At 44.0% G+C, this 15,490-nt stretch overlaps 1 protein-coding gene across 3 annotated transcripts in view; it reads right to left on the bottom strand.

Annotated features, from left to right (window-relative positions):
- Positions 1-15,490, bottom strand: part of Pamr1 (peptidase domain containing associated with muscle regeneration 1) — a 178,586-nt gene that overhangs the window by 150,603 nt on the left and 12,493 nt on the right. Inside the window, exon 2 of one of the 3 annotated variants that reach the window (XM_013514345.1) lies at positions 979-1,086. The exons of 1 other annotated variant lie outside the window; for it this stretch is intronic. The gene's annotated coding sequence lies outside the window, so the exon portion shown is untranslated. Of the gene's footprint in view, positions 1-978; positions 1,087-15,490 lie in introns of those variants that run through there. One more of the 3 variants, XM_013514347.1, reaches the window with a different exon arrangement.

The following is a 15,490-nucleotide window of genomic DNA, read 5'->3' as shown; positions in this document are numbered from 1 at the left end:
AGGGAATAAGGAAGGTATGGGGATAGTTCATATCAAACATAAAGGGGAGACTAGGAAGTACTTCTGGAGGACGGAGGAGCTGACAAGAGGGATAAAAGAGGGTGAGCAAGTGAGACACAGAGTCCTAACTCCCCACCCCATCCAGATCAAAACCTCCAGGATAGGGTAGACGTGAGCCTGCACTAGGACACCACAAACTCTAAAAGGCCATGGCTGGTGCAGGCTTAGAGAGCCACAAGCCGGTGGGAAAATCTGCCTTTCCAGTGGATGCTGTGTGCACCGTGTGAGTATCATCTGGAAGCATAAGCAGAAGGTGCCCAATGCACAGGGCCTGGGATGGCCTCACAGGGTATCAGCAGAGAATAAAGGTCTAGAAAATTCCCACAGGCCACTTCCAGGGTTGGTGAAGGTAGCTAAAAATTACAAAATGAGAACCTTGCCTGAGGGGGCTCCCTGAGACACAAGGTGGGGAAAGACCATCACAGAGGCCACAAGGAAGTCTAGCCGGGTCTAAGGAAATGGTGGAGGATATGGCCAAATCTTAAAGAACCAACATTACCATCAAGATCTCAGGTAGGCTGAATTCACATTCTACGGGCTGACTGAATATTTACCAAGTACTTCAGGCTTTTCCCTGATGCAACAAAGGCTGTGAAACCAGAAGCTGAGTCCCAAGAGACAAAGGGCTTTTCCTTCCTCCCTGGAGGATAGCTAAGATTCCCTGATGCTTCACTGAAGATGCAGCCATTTTGGGGAGAAGTAGAGAATAATTTCTTGAAAAAACAAAAACAAACCCGATTGGAAACAGAACTTCAGCATATTTCCCCACAGGGGACTATTTCAAACTAGGAGAGACTGAACTGTCTTTCATTAGCATCTGTTTTGTTTATGTTTTTCCTCCTACTCTTATACCGGCTTCAGAGCAAAAGAAAAGATCAAGTATTAAACTAAAGGAAATTCCTTTCTGGTTATGCATACCTGTGCTGTAGTGTATAAAGCCTGGCCCATCTGTGGCTGGGACAGAGATCACGAATGGGAAGCCTTTCTTGCTTCAGTGCCTTCAAAGGAAATATGTTCTTCCCCACCCTGTTGGGAAAGAGAAAGTCAGAATAATCCCAAGGACACCAGTTACTTTCAGCATGTAGCTCACTGTCCCGAAGGAGCCATCACTGTGATAACAAAGCAGCCAGAAATATGAGGATCGATTGTTAGAAAAACGGCATGACTCCTTCTCTCCTTCTAATGCTACAGCTGGGTGAGACATCGAGGGTCCTGGTTTATAGGTAAAAGAGATAAGCTGGGCAGTGGCTTTTCCCAGCTATGATAGATCAGTGTGTGCCCTTGCTTCTGTTTTCGTTCATTTTCTTACCTGTTACACTAGGTCTTAGTTACTTAGATGCTGAGACACAATACTCAACCCCCACAACTTAAAAGGTGGGGAGGCCAGTTTGGGCTTATGTTTTAGAAGTTTCAATCCTTGTATAGTAGGCTAGCTCTAGGCTGCAGTGATATTTAGGGGGGCATGGCGTCCAGGCAGCAGAGAGAGTCAAGTGAGGGGATGGGAAGGGAAATATAACCTTTTCAGTCCCACCCACAGTGACTACCTCTTCTGACCAGGCCCCACCTCCTCAGAGCAAGTCAGCAGTAATGCCTCTACAAGCCAGTCACCTTCCAAAGCTCCTGCTTATGATTGTATAAGGCTCTAGGATTTAGGAGGACGCCTAGATATAAACCATAACACCCTAGAACATTCTAGAACCTGATGTTTTCAGAAGGAATGTGAGACTTGCCAAGTCACTGAGAAGAAAGATGGGAATGTAGCCAATGGGAAACCAAACTGTAGCTCTGCAATGAGTATGACATGGCTTAAAATCAGCCTGTACTTGGACATCGCTAGGATGATAACCACATCCCTATCATCCTAGCTATTCCTGTTCTTGTTGGCTACTGCAGAGATTCATGCAAGGATTGAATCACATTTCCCCTTCCCAATTCTGCAAGTTTGGTTTCCATATGGCCCTCATACAAAGAGCTAGACATCCCTGTGGCATCTGCCATGGTCCTTCCCCATCTCTTGTCTCAGGGAGACCCTGCAGGCGAGCTTCTCATTTCTTACTTCTTATCTACCTTCACCAAACCTTAATTGGCCCCTGTGAATTTTCTAGATCTTCATTCTTTGCTGAAATCCAGAGAGATCTGAGGTGGGCTGGTGTGAGGAGCTCTCCATCCAGGTACAGTTCAGCTCCATTTACTCTGTGATCATCTTATTCTACATCAACTTTTCATGATCTTACCCCATCACTAAGCCATGGCTTTTCAGACCTGACCTGTTATGTCTTTAAGAATTATCTGAAAGTGATGTTAGTTCTATTATTATCTCTTATTATGCATTTGCTAAAAACCCATCTTTTAAAACATGCAGCTTTCTACAGCAACATCTCTATCATCCTAGCTATTTCTGTTCTTGTTAGCTATTGCACAGACTCATGCAAGGATTGAATAACAATTCCCATTGCCAATTCTGCAAGTGCATCTTCCATAGGCCCTTCATCACTGTGCACCTACAAAGTGCCAAGCACAGGAGTCAGTATTTGAAGTGAGAAACATTCGTCATTCATTCTTACAACACTCACGAGACAAGTATCATGAGCCCCACTTTACAGAAGAGATGGAGGTAGAGAAAGATAAACGAATGTTCCCAAGGTTTCAAAGTGAGTCATTTGCAAATACAGGAATCAAAGTCCTAGGCCTCTGTTTAACCAAAGCCTGTGCTCATTATACTGTAGTGTACTACTTCTTATGTCTGTTCTAACCTCAAAGCTGCCTGTGGCCACACACCACTGCCTTCTCTCCATGCTCCTGCTCCTACTGCTGCAAAGTAAGAGCCTCCATATAACTTCCGATTTCCCTATGTCCTTTGTGCAAAGAGAATGATTTCTGGCTTAAGTGCTAACTGAAAATATCTCATCCACAGATATTCATTTCTTTTGTCCTGTTATCAGTGGCAACAGTAAGGAAAATGTGTCTATGCACACCTATGTTCAATATGGACTCTTTTGGTTTGTCTGTGAAAAAGATGAAGTAGAGAGAATTAAAATAGTTGAATGCTTATAGTCTAGTTTATTTTATATCCCACTGCTGTCTCGGGAGAACCATCCAAGTATCTACGATAGTGTGAAAATGGCACAAACAGAATGTAAATGCAAAAGCAGTAAATGTTTTCCAGGATATTGTCAGCATTTTTAAAACAACCTAATTGCTGGGCATTTTATAGTTAGCCCACAAGGATCGTGAAAGCCGTTTCCATTGTGCATCTAGGTCCTCATTTATATTGGTAGAATCTGTTCCTGTACTTTTACAACAATGCCTGGATTTGTCCTTCTTGAACTTTCCCCACCTTGTCATTGATTATTTCTCTATCTCCTTCAAGTAGTTATTGCTGAGTTCTTGAAGCATTCATTAATCATGCCTTTCCTCCCTCCACTTTCTGAAACAATTGAGAAATATGTAATGGAATCAGACAGAGGTCCACACACAGCTCTCCTGCTGGCTTATATGAACTGGAGAGTGGGGATCAACCTTGTAACCTGAGAGAATTTTGTGCTCCTTTCTCTCTGAATTACTCTTGATTTCCCTTTCATGGTCACAGCAGCTTGACAACTTCCTGCCTCTCCCCTCCAAAGCAGAGCTTGCTCTGATGAACTTACCCCATAGAAGAAGCAGGAACAGAAGGCAGAGTGTATACCAGCTGCAGACCACCTACCCCAGGCAAGAGAGCCTAAACACTGATGAAGAGCTTGAACAAACTTAGCTACAAATTCTCCCATGTCTGAATGTGGGGTTATCATTGCTCCCATCAAGAAGCCTGTTTCTCTGCTCTTTATTAAATCGGTGTTTAGCTTGTGATTGCCTTCACCCAAAGGAAGCAATGTAGTGATATCATGAAATTTCCATGCCGAGACTGAGTCTAGAGCCCTTTACAGTCTCCTTTTCAGAGCCACCTCTCCCAGTGAGGAAGCCCAAACTAGCTTCCTCACCAGCAGAAAGTCATGTTGATAGAAACCACAATGCCTGTGAATGCTGTCATGCAAGATCAGCCCACACCCACCAATCCACCAATATTGCCACTGACCACAAACACATGAGTGATCCCATTTAACACCCCACGGGATCAAAATGAACAACCAAAGCTGAGTATGCCCCACAAAACCTTGAGCAATAAATTAGTGCATGAAAAGAGTACGTTCAATAATGGTATTCAGCCTTACCAATCAGACAAGTCTTTGTGGTATAAAGGTAGATGGAAGGAATGGCTCTCCTATGGTTTTCTCTGAAATATGAGATATCTCTATAGCCAAGCATTGTACATTCTGCTATTATTATACATTCTAGAGCCTTCCATAAACTTAACAAAGGCATGGAAAACATTGCTTGTTAGTCAAAGATCTAATGCAAAATAGTTCTTGTTTCTTATTCTTGCTATAGCAAATTGCCACAAACATGGTGATTTAAAATGAAACAAATTGATTATCTTATGGAGGTCAGAAGTACAAAACAGGTCTTGCTGTACTGAGATCAAGATGCCAACAGGACCACATCTCTTGTGGAGACTCTCAGAACAAATTCTTTCCTGAGTTTTCCAGCTACTACAGGCTCCACCTGTTCCTTGGCTTTGGTGACCCCTTTCCCTCTTCAAAACCAGCTTCAGCCAGTTGAGTCTTTCTCAGTCCCTCTGACTCTTCAGTCTCCCTCTTCTGCATTTAAAGACCTTATTAATTACCCAGGCTAGCTGGATAACCCAGGCTATTCTTCCTATTTTCAAATGTTAAGCTGATTAATACCTTAAAGCCATCTGCAGCCTGAATTTATCTTTGCTCAATAACATAACCTACTCGTAGGTTCCAAGGATTAGAACATAGGCATCTTTGAGGGAGCAGAGGCATCATACTGTCTACCACAAACAGCAATCTCAGAAACAGGGTCATCACAGTATTCAGTAAAGATCAACACTCAGTGCTTTATTTGCACCTCTCCTAATAATTATTAAGTGTCTTAAAGCAGGGATACTAAAAAGTCACTTTTTATGGTATGTTTTGGAGTTGAACATGTAGGACAGAAATGCAACCTTGTCAAAAGCAAAATACATTTTATCTCTTGCTTCACTCTAATAGTCCTGTGAAGGCCAAGTTGACAGACCGCCTGACTTCCCTCTCAATCATGTTGCCAATAACAACATTGAAACGGTGCTTGGGGCCTTCAGGCTGGACCTGTCAGCAATGCCGCCCTCACGGAGCGAGAGGCAATCTGTCTCAGTCTATCAGACACTACAAGATTTCTCATGACAATGATGGGGAGTGCACTTGACTTCCCCTGTTGCCATCACTCTCCTGCATAGTGGGAAAGAAGTAACTCCTCACAGGGACGCAGAAAAGAAGATGGATGCCTTAAAGAAAATAGAACGTTTTCTGCCTGCTTGACTATTTCTTCTTGTACCTGAATGCTAAAAAGGTGACTCAAAAGACAACAATTTGTACTACAAATGTGCATGGCCTCACCATATCCATTGGATGGTACAAGACATGAAAAGTCATTCCTGTAACTGTGATGGATTCCACTCACCCCCAGACCATTTAAACAGAGAAAGTGAGAGTGAGGAGTGATGGAGACTGCTATGAAGCAGCTCTGAGCAGGACTTAAATTAACCAATTTGCTTTCTTGTTTACTTGTGAATCACTGGTCCCTACTGAGGCCTGTAATGGTAGGTGAAGCCATGAGTTCTCAAAAGACAAGATAAGGCCACAGCTGAGGACTTTTGGCTCCAACCCCAATTAACTAAAAGGAGATTGTAGCTGCAGGCATCTCACTCCTGCAGTGAAGGACTTCCTGGAGTTAACTTAGTTCTCCTCAATTAACATAAGTGTTACTTGGAGAATTCTGTAATGGGTTTCCCAAGTCCTGCCCATATTCCTACATTTCCTTCAGTATCCCCCTCCTTTATTTGAAAACCTAATAAATACGGGCTACTCAGGGAAGTCTTGGTCAACCCAGGGAACCTCAAAGCCTGTAATAGGGTTGAATCCTCCTGGAGTCCTGAAATCATTTCAATTGTTACATTTTTTTTAGGCCTTCATGTTCCACTCATTTGGGAGATGGCAGGCCTAATCAGGTTGCAATAACTAAGGGTTATCAACATAATAAGGAGTACTATGTTGGACCTCATGTGTGCAAAAGGAAGAACATGCATCAAATATGCTAACACTGTTTTTGCATGTGTATGGTGTTGGAGGGCAATTGAGGACAAACACAAAAGAGACAAGAAGCAGACTTGAGAGGAGGTGACTTGTTAGCACATCAAACAGGATCATTTGACAATGGACTATGAAAAAGAAGTCAAAGCTGAGGCAGGGTACCAGAGGCACCATAGTGGTTAAAGTATGAATTTCAAGATCAGAGAGAGAGGAAGAGTGTGTGAGCTAAGCTCTACTTCTCTTTTCGGATGCAAGGAAGATCTCAGGTAAGCTAGTTAGTTTGCTTCCTCATCTGTAAAATGAAGATACTAATAAATACCTGTTCACAGCATCCTATGGCAGACTGTTACCTTGACTGTACTCAGTGAATCCCAATTCCCACATGCCCTTATTAGCCCCCTCCTACATTGATGCTAGACTTGTCCATGGGATTTGCCTTGCCCAATGGGACAATATCAAATGAGACATCAGCAGAGGCTGATAAATTGGCTCGCTGGGGCATGCGCTCTTGGAGCACTGTCACCACCATCTAAGAAACCCAAGATGTCTTGGTGGAGATGTTCTACCAGGATACTGCAGGTGGCAGCCTCAGCTAATCACTAGATAGAGTAAAATCACCTCACAGTGACTATACTGGACCATTGTACCCTAATTTAGTGACTTGTGTTTTAGAAAGAGTTTTGAGAACACATATCAACATATGGAAGAAACTCAGGGCAAGAAGACCCATCTCTCAGTAAACTGCTTTAGGAAAAGGATGGAGAAAGATTACACCAGAGTGGGATCGGGAAGGATGGGAAGAATTCTGGGAGCCACAATGAGGCTTAGTGGGAGGCAGAATTGACAAAATTTGGAAACTACTTAAATGAGGACAGAAGTTACAGGGCAAGGAGGCCAGGTAACACTGAGATTCAGAACTCGGACAACTCTGTGAATACTACTACTCTTACAGAATAGAAAACCCAACATAGAGAGCAGACTTGTGAGGAAAGCTACAAATCCTCACATCAGCTCTATAAAGGAGGCTGTCTAAATCTACCTAAATTCTCTGAACCATTGTCCAGTGTGAATTTTCTGTGGGCAAGCCTAATGCAGAACCCAAATCCCTCTATCATCAGGCCTCTACATGCTTCTCTGACCCACTCCTCCTTCCCTTTCCCTCTTCCACCCTCCCTTGTACTTACACACACAAATCTTCCTTCCAAACCTCAAACCAGGCACATTTGTTTGTTTCTCAGGGTCTTTGCTCTGGATGAGCCTTCTGATTGGAAAACCTCCCCTGAGATCTTTACTTACACGGCTGCTTTTTTTCTTTTTTCTTTTCTTTTTTTTATTTTTTTTTATTTTTCTCCGGTACCGAGAACCGAACTCATGACCTTGCGCTTGCCCAGCAGGCGTTTTTGCGGCTGAGCTAAATCCCCAGCCCAGGCTGCTTTTTTTCTTTATTGAGATCCCTGCTCATTGTTACCCCACATGCAGGACTTCCCTAGCTGTCTCAGCTAAAATATTTCTTCCCACTCTGCAGCCATCTATCTCAGTGACTCCTAAGTTATCCGATGTGTGTTTACTTGGATCCCTCCTGCTACTACTGAAAGGGAGCCCTTGAGCTCAGGGACTCTGCCTCCTGCTGCTTGCCTCCAGGTACTGGACACTGCTTGGCACACAACAGGCGTTCAAGAAGGGTATGTATTAACTGATTGGTGGGGATAGCAGAACTAGCACTCAAACTAAGCAACCAACTATCCCATAGGCACTGGGGTTTCAGGATTTAGGACTTTCAGTGATAACACCAGGAAAGTGGGATGGTCACCCTAATTAAAACCCAGATTCTAAACCTTTTGTCCAGTGCTGCTTCTTCTGCCCTGCCCCCTATATTCTAGGACATCTCATTGAAGTTAAAGATTTTGTGCTTTACACCGTTGCCTGACAAAAAGGTAGGAAGCAAAAATATGTGTTTGGTGAATGAACAAATGAATGGCCTAATTCCTGTGAGCAGAAGCCAAAGGGAATCTCCCTGTATCAGCTTGCTGGTTTGAACTATGCAACCTATGAGTTATGCACTGCAACATCTCACTCTGAGTCAAACGAGGCATTGCAGTATCCTAAGTTTTGAACTGTAGTAAAGGCCCCAAGCAGTTGGTTGTTGGTGCTTTTTCTTTTCTCCGATGTCTGGCTGCTGCATCTCAGCTGGTAAGCTAAAGGCCTCCATTAAAAGCGTTCAGATGGACTCAAATCAAGGAAGGCCAAAATTTTGAGAAACAGAAAACTGGCTGAGATAACATTAGAAATGTTTTTCTCCTTGGGAATTTATTCTCCTCCTCTTTAGCATTTGGTGATAAACCCTGCAGTCCTGCACAAAAGCATGGTAAAGGGAGTGAAGACACAGAGGGAGGTCAGGATGGTCTCCTCTTAGCTACATGTAGTGAGGGGCAGCCAATGTGGGAGAAGAGAAATATGCAAGCACAGGAAATGAGAAGGCAGGCAAGCCTGGGAATTAATTGAGGAGGAGCAGGGAGTAAAAAGACAGCTCTGGTTATCAGGTTCGGAGCCAGGAGCAAGGGAAGCACACAAAAATACATAAACAAGGTCTCCAATTCTCCGCAGCTAGACAGAAATGGCTTTAGAAGCCTCCTCTAAATTGGATCCTAATAAACTGAGTTTAGATTCTAATTCTGCTAATTAACACACATATGTGTGACCTTGGGCAGATTCTTTAGCACCTCTAAGCCTCAGTTTCTTCATCTGTAAGTTGAGATTGCTACAAGAATTAGAGATTGACCCAAAGTACTTGTTACATGTAGGCACTGGTAAATGGTAGCATCCCTGCAACTAGATATTAGAAATTTATACCCAGAGGAAGGAGCTTGGGCCAAGGATGGTACGGTGGTTCTGCCTCTGAATGATGAAGAGCTATTAATCCAGCTGTGCTTTATGAGCTGTCTCTGGTATCCTTGCAGATGGGATAATGAAGCTGCTGGCTTGGGATGTTCTTTACATAAACGAACCAAACCTTCCTTTACCCTCCAGTACTAATTCCTGACTTCTATTTAGATTTAATAGATTTGGGCTTAACAAGATAGTTATTACACTTGGGCTAAATACTGACTGGCCAGAAATACAATGTTTACTGCAAATTAAGAACAAGAGAGGGAGGTTGCCTGGGTTAGATCTCTGGTAGATCTTAAGCACAGCTTTTAATAATTAATTTGCCATTTTGATAATACACAATAACTGGCTGTTAAGCCAAGAGTCCTGCATTTATTAAATGCTGACTTAGTGGCAAACAAACAAAACCTGAGTCAATAGTTGCTTCGCCAGTTATTAAAAGCTCCTGTCCCAGAGGATTTGTGTGGGAGGCAGAACACATGGTCAGGGCAGTGGAACTAGGAGTAGTCAGGGGGGTGGTGCTGAAGGGCACGCAGGAATATTCACAGTCCAAGCCCTGCTCAAGTGGGAGGTATTACCACGGCAGTGTGGGGTTGGGCCGAAGAAACTACCTGGTCTCCCCACCCACAGATACCAATAACATTTGCTATTTTCTTTGAGCTTTCTGGAAGTTTTTTATTACCCAAAGATGGAGGTAGAAAAGATATATGGAAAATGGTGATCCCTATGTTAGACTCTTTCACACCAAGAATAATGGAGAATTGATCCAAGATAATGGAGAACTAAAGAATATAGTCTGTGCTGTAGTTGCCTACATAATACAAATGTTAACAGTACGGGTTTGGGAGAGGAAACAATGAGCATGCTATTGATTGTACATAAAAGGAACCCCAACTCTGAACAGTGTACACATTAAGAAAATTAATTCTCATCCAGAAAGAAATTCACAAATATATAGGTTTCTCAGTTGGGATTGTACTCCGCTGCTTTAAAAGAAAAATAAGTAGTGGTGGTTTATAAAAGAGAGATTTCTATTTCTCACACATAAAAGAAGCCCACACATAAATAGCCAAAGAGCTGGTATGGCAGCTGCACGGTCATCAAGGACCTACAATTTCTGCACTGCCATCTTTCGTAGATGGCTTCCAACCTCAAGTTAGTTCATGCATACAGCTGCCACAGATATAGCCTTTATACTCTTATTCCAAGAAGTGGGAAGGGAAAAAGGGGGTAAGGCAAAGGACCATTTAATACTTCACCACCTACCCATATTAATGAGGAAGTCTGGAAAGTGTAATGCTATATCTGGGTACATTGCTACACTGAACAATATAGTTCTTCTGAAACTAAAGAAGAATAGAATGCACACGAGAAGCTAGTTTCTGCTACTGGAAGCCTCTAGGATGTGTTACTTAGTGATTCAACCCTACTATTAAAGACTAAGATTCCCTCTATCCCTGTTGTTCTATCTTGGGTACCGACCTCATCCTTCAATTTGATAGCGAGTGGCTGTGTAACTCTTCCAAATGCCCCATCCCGGTGTGGCGATGTCCAGAGGAATAGGAAGGAAATGATTACTGTATCTTTCCTTAGAAGAAAGAAAGACCTCAGAATCCTACCAGCAGACTTCTCATGATCAGAATTAGATCCAGGTTGGGAGGAAGCCTCCCCATTGCAGATGACTCTGCTAAAGCATGTGGTCTCATGGGGGCAGAACGGGGAAGCTGACCAAATATAGGTTCTGTTGGGAAGGAAGAAGAAAGATTGAGGAGATAAATGCTGGATTCAAAGACCAACCCCGCCAAGATTTAGCTGCAGACATGGAGTGCTGGACCTCCAATGTGGGCTTTTCCTCCCTAACAAATAACAGCTTCCTTGTAAGATATGTGGGGCTGGGCTGGGATAATGTCTGTAAGCGCTGTGTGGATGTAACATTACAGTCCTGTGTTTATGAACTGCTCCATGCTCTTGGTACAGAGCATGCTCTAGGTCTTTATTTCTCAAATAAAATGCAAGTTTTCATGCACCAGATTGGAGAGAAGACCAGTTATTACAGTCTGGAGACCCTCCTTCCTCAGGGCCTCTTATAGTTTACACAGGAGGTTCACCAAACTGCCACAGGGAGAAGTCCCCAACCCTTTTGGTCATGTGACTCCTGTTTCCTTTGCTGCTACTGTTTCTCACTACTTCATAAAAATTCAAAGAAAAAAATTCTTATTTTGACAGTGATGAAGAACGCCCCCTGAGCCATGCACCCTGGTGCTCTACAGAAGTGAATTGTTCAATGCTTTCATAGCCTCTGCGGGTCGGTGGCTTACCACATGTCTGGAGCTACTGCTCCATGCTGCCAGGTTATCAGCTACATGGCTCTCTGCTCACATGGACACAGACATGGCAGGGAATCACTTGGGCTGACTTACTCTTCCAGAGCCAAGCAAAGCCCTGGAGGCCACCTGTCTAAAACTCCAGCACCTAAATTATCTCAGGCACCCCCATAATCATTCTCCTTTACAGCCCTCAATGCAGAGCTGCTCCACAGTAGACCCAGGCAGCCCTTCTGAACTGGGTCCGTTCTCATTGTCCTGCCTCTTGGTTGAGGAAATCCTCCACCCATCCCCCCTTGGTTATCTTCCTATTTCAAATCCACCCACTCCCCACACACTCACAAATAGGGTTTCATTCCCCAGTTAGAACATGATGGCTCCCTAATATACCTTCCACCCCACCCTGTTATGCAGCTGCCATATGGGGTGGAGAGAGGGCAGATGGGGGAGGGTGGGGAGGGTGGATTGAGAAAGGCAGGGGGGAGGGTGGCTAGGGGGAAGGTAGACAGGTGAAGGGTGGGTGCCCCCCACCATCATCACTCCTTTCAGTGTGACTGGCCCAGGAAATCTAAGCCAATCAGCCAATCCAGAATGACTTGAAGGGCTCAGGGTTTAGCATAGTGGTAGAGTTCTTGTTTAGCCTACTTTAGACCCTGGTCTTGATCTCCAGTACTAGGGAAAAAAATTTTTCTGAATCAGTGAAAACCAAAGGGTAACTTTTCAATGAACTTCTAAGAAAACAATAAGCTTTCTCTGCATCCTCCTACATACTGTGACGATAAAGCCTAAACTGTCAGGCTGGGGATACAGCTCAGTGGTGTGCCTGCTTGGCAAGCACAAGGTCGTGAGTTCAATCCCCGGTGCTGAAAAAAAAAAAAAAAAAAAGAAGAAGCCTATACTGTCATATCCATGGAGAAGCCAGACCATTGTTGTATAAAGAACAGAACTGCAAATTCGATAAGAAATCAGCATTTGGTGATATCAATAAGTTATCACATCGAGGAAGCCCAGAAGACTTTCTAGTTACTTATGCCTTAAATCTGTCTCTTTCATTGTTTAAGCCATTTAGAAATGAGTTTGCTATAGAACAAAAGACCTTCTAAATGACCCAACAGGAAATTTCAAAATGGTCCAGGCCTTAGAACAGCCTTGACTTTCCCTCGTTAAAGGAAGAGAAGCCCAGGTCAGGGGAAGAACATGAGAAACAACCAACCTCGAGATGAAAGGAGGTCAGCCCAAACATGGAAGCAAGGAGCCTGGCAAAGGAACGCATCCACTTGTCCATCCATCACCACCCGGCCATGCAGTGAGAATCAGAATTATAGCTCATTTAGGTCTCTCCACCACTCAGAACCAGCATCTAAGCCCCATCTTCAGGCAGACAGGGCCACTTCCCAGCCTGAAGTCAATTCGTTACACCCTGGGTCCTGGTTCTCAGTGATGTCCCTCTTCCTTCCCTTCTTTCTCCATGGCTATAACCCCAGCCCTTTTTTAAGTTTTTATTTGAAACAAGGACCTGCAAAATAGCTAAGCTACCCAGACTGGGCTTAAAATTACACCCCTCCAGCCTCAGCCTTTCAGAGTGGTGGGATTACAGACATGCGCCACTATGCCTGGTTGGGGCAGCTTCTTAATGGTCACCTGTTTAATTTTCCTTTTGATAATCTGCCATGAAACATGAATCATTCAAGCATCAAGCATTCCCTTGATCATCCCAGTCTGCTCAAAACTACCTGCTGGGAATGATGAATTTAAACATCCCAGGAATATATTTAAAAATGTTTAAAGTAAAAAAAGAAACTCCTTTTTCTTCAAGTTTCCTTTCCCCAAGGTAACCCACCATTCATATTTAAGCATGTGTCCTCCTGGACTTTTTTCTAGGCGGACGTATATCTGTACTTTTCTTTTGCAACAATACACGATATAGCTTTATGCAAGTGACTATGGCACAAGAGGGACCTCCCTGAAATCACATAAAGAACCATCCCTACATGATTCTTCAGGGCCACATTTACTCAAAATAATGAAAATATAAATTCAACTGCCCAGCTGGGGGAGTGCTCTGAAGCCCAAGACTCCAATTTTTGTTGCTGTTGTATTTCCGTTGTTTCATTCTCCACTGGTTTAATTAGTGCCTGGTATTGTCTGAAGCAATGTCATTTTTATTCTAGTGATAGCCAGCGGCAGTTAGCACAAAATTTGCAATATTTTTAATTCCAATAAAACTATTCAGTCTAATGTTCCTGTTTGAGCAATTTTTGGAGAGTAGAACCCCCCATATCTGAAACTTTAAAAGAGAAAAGCAGTTTTCCATGGTTGCCTTGGAAGGAGGCCTCCCCTCTGCAAGTGCCGGGAATGAACTCCTGAGGGTTCACAGTGGCTTCATCCCTGTCTTGGTTACTTTTCTCTCATTCCTGGCACAAAATACCTAACTCCCAAAATTAAGGAAGGAAAGGTTTATTTCACTTACAGTTTGTGGAGGTTTTAGTCCATACTTGGTAGGTTACAAGGCAGAGTGGCACATGGCAGAGGGCTACAGCTCATGGCGGCAGAACACAGCAAAAGCAACAAGAACTAAAAGGGAGGAATGGCCCCAAACAGCCTCTTCTTCTCCCTTACATATGCAAACTATCCACCCTAGGGCGGGTGTAGCTCTCACACCCATAATCAATCAAACTCTAAAAGCCTGCCCCATGACTACATGAGGCTTTAGGGGGACACACAGACACAAACCACAACAGTCCCCCAGTCAAGCACGAAAGAACAGAGTCAGGCAAGCACAGTGACATGCCTGTAATCACAGCAACTCAGAAAGATGAGGCAGGGAGATCTCCAGTTTGAGGCCAGCCTGGGCAACTTAGAGAGACCCTGTTTAAAAATTTAAGAAAGAGTGGTAGGGGTAGCCCAGTATAGAGCTTTGAGCCCCAGCATTAAAAAAAAAAAAAAAAAAAAAAAGAATAGACTTTAAGTCTAACCTTCAATATATGGTATTTCAATGGTGGCTTTGGGAACAAATGTCCTATCATACTTCCCAGTGTGTTGTAGTTAAGACTGAGGCTTCTCAACAGTTTTGTGACCCATCTCAGAGGGGTCAGTGATGCATAGCAAAATTTCATGGTCACTGGTCCTTGTGAGCTAGCTTTCTGCCACAAGGAGGGGTTAAGACAAGATGACCTGGAGACACTGGCCCAGGTGTGAATCTGGCTCTACCACTGATGAGCTAGAGCAACTTGAGCAATTTCCACAAAGTCTCTGAACCTTGGTTTGTTCGTCTGTGCTCATAAAACTTACCCAAAAGGGTTTGTGAGGGCGTGAGAGCTCTCTAATATGCAGTGAGACTCAGTAGGCAGCGTCACTAACAGTCTAGCACTGAGTGTTAGAGATGTGGCTTCTGCCCTCACGTAAGTAATACTTGGTCATTTTTCCAGCCACTCCATCTTACCTTGCTTTAAGAAAAGAAAAGAAAAGAAAAAAACCAATCACAAGGCAGGGTGGGTGGCCATGAGGAGGATTTATGGACACGCGGAAGGGTGCTCCCAGGCTGTCAGGAGGAGAGGCAGCTGAGAAGTTTTCTGTGCCTAGATGTTGCCAGGAGGCATTACTGAGAACACAAGCATGCTCCGGCCCCTCCCAGGCTGGCCAGGAGCCCTGCCTCTCACTTTTTCCTCAACCTCTCAGCCTGGCTGTGTTCCTTTTTCCTGGGAAACACAGATGGTCAGCATAGAAAATGCAGGCTGGATTTGAGCTTGCCTCATATAAACTCTAAATCATGCTGCCCTGGGCAAAGCAATGTTTTCTCCACCCTACCCTCCCTCTGTGTCTCTCTCCTCTCTTTTCCTCTCCTCTCCTCTTCTCTCCTCTCCTCTCATTTCCTTTCCTCTCCTCTCCCCTCCCCTCCTTTCCCCTCCTGCCCTCCCCTCACTTCCCCTTTCCTGTCCTCCCCTCCTTTTCCTTCCCCTCCTCTCCCCACCCCCATCACACACTGCAAGTTTCCTGCATATTGTGTACGTTCTATTCCCTCTTCCTCAATCA

The sequence above is a fragment of the Chinchilla lanigera genome, unplaced genomic scaffold (assembly GCF_000276665.1).
Source record: "Chinchilla lanigera isolate Chin_1 unplaced genomic scaffold, ChiLan1.0 scaffold00021, whole genome shotgun sequence".
NCBI classification, from domain to species: Eukaryota; Metazoa; Chordata; class Mammalia; order Rodentia; family Chinchillidae; genus Chinchilla; species Chinchilla lanigera.
Note: the sequence above shows the minus strand (reverse complement) of the source record. Positions and strands in the feature narration are given on the sequence as shown.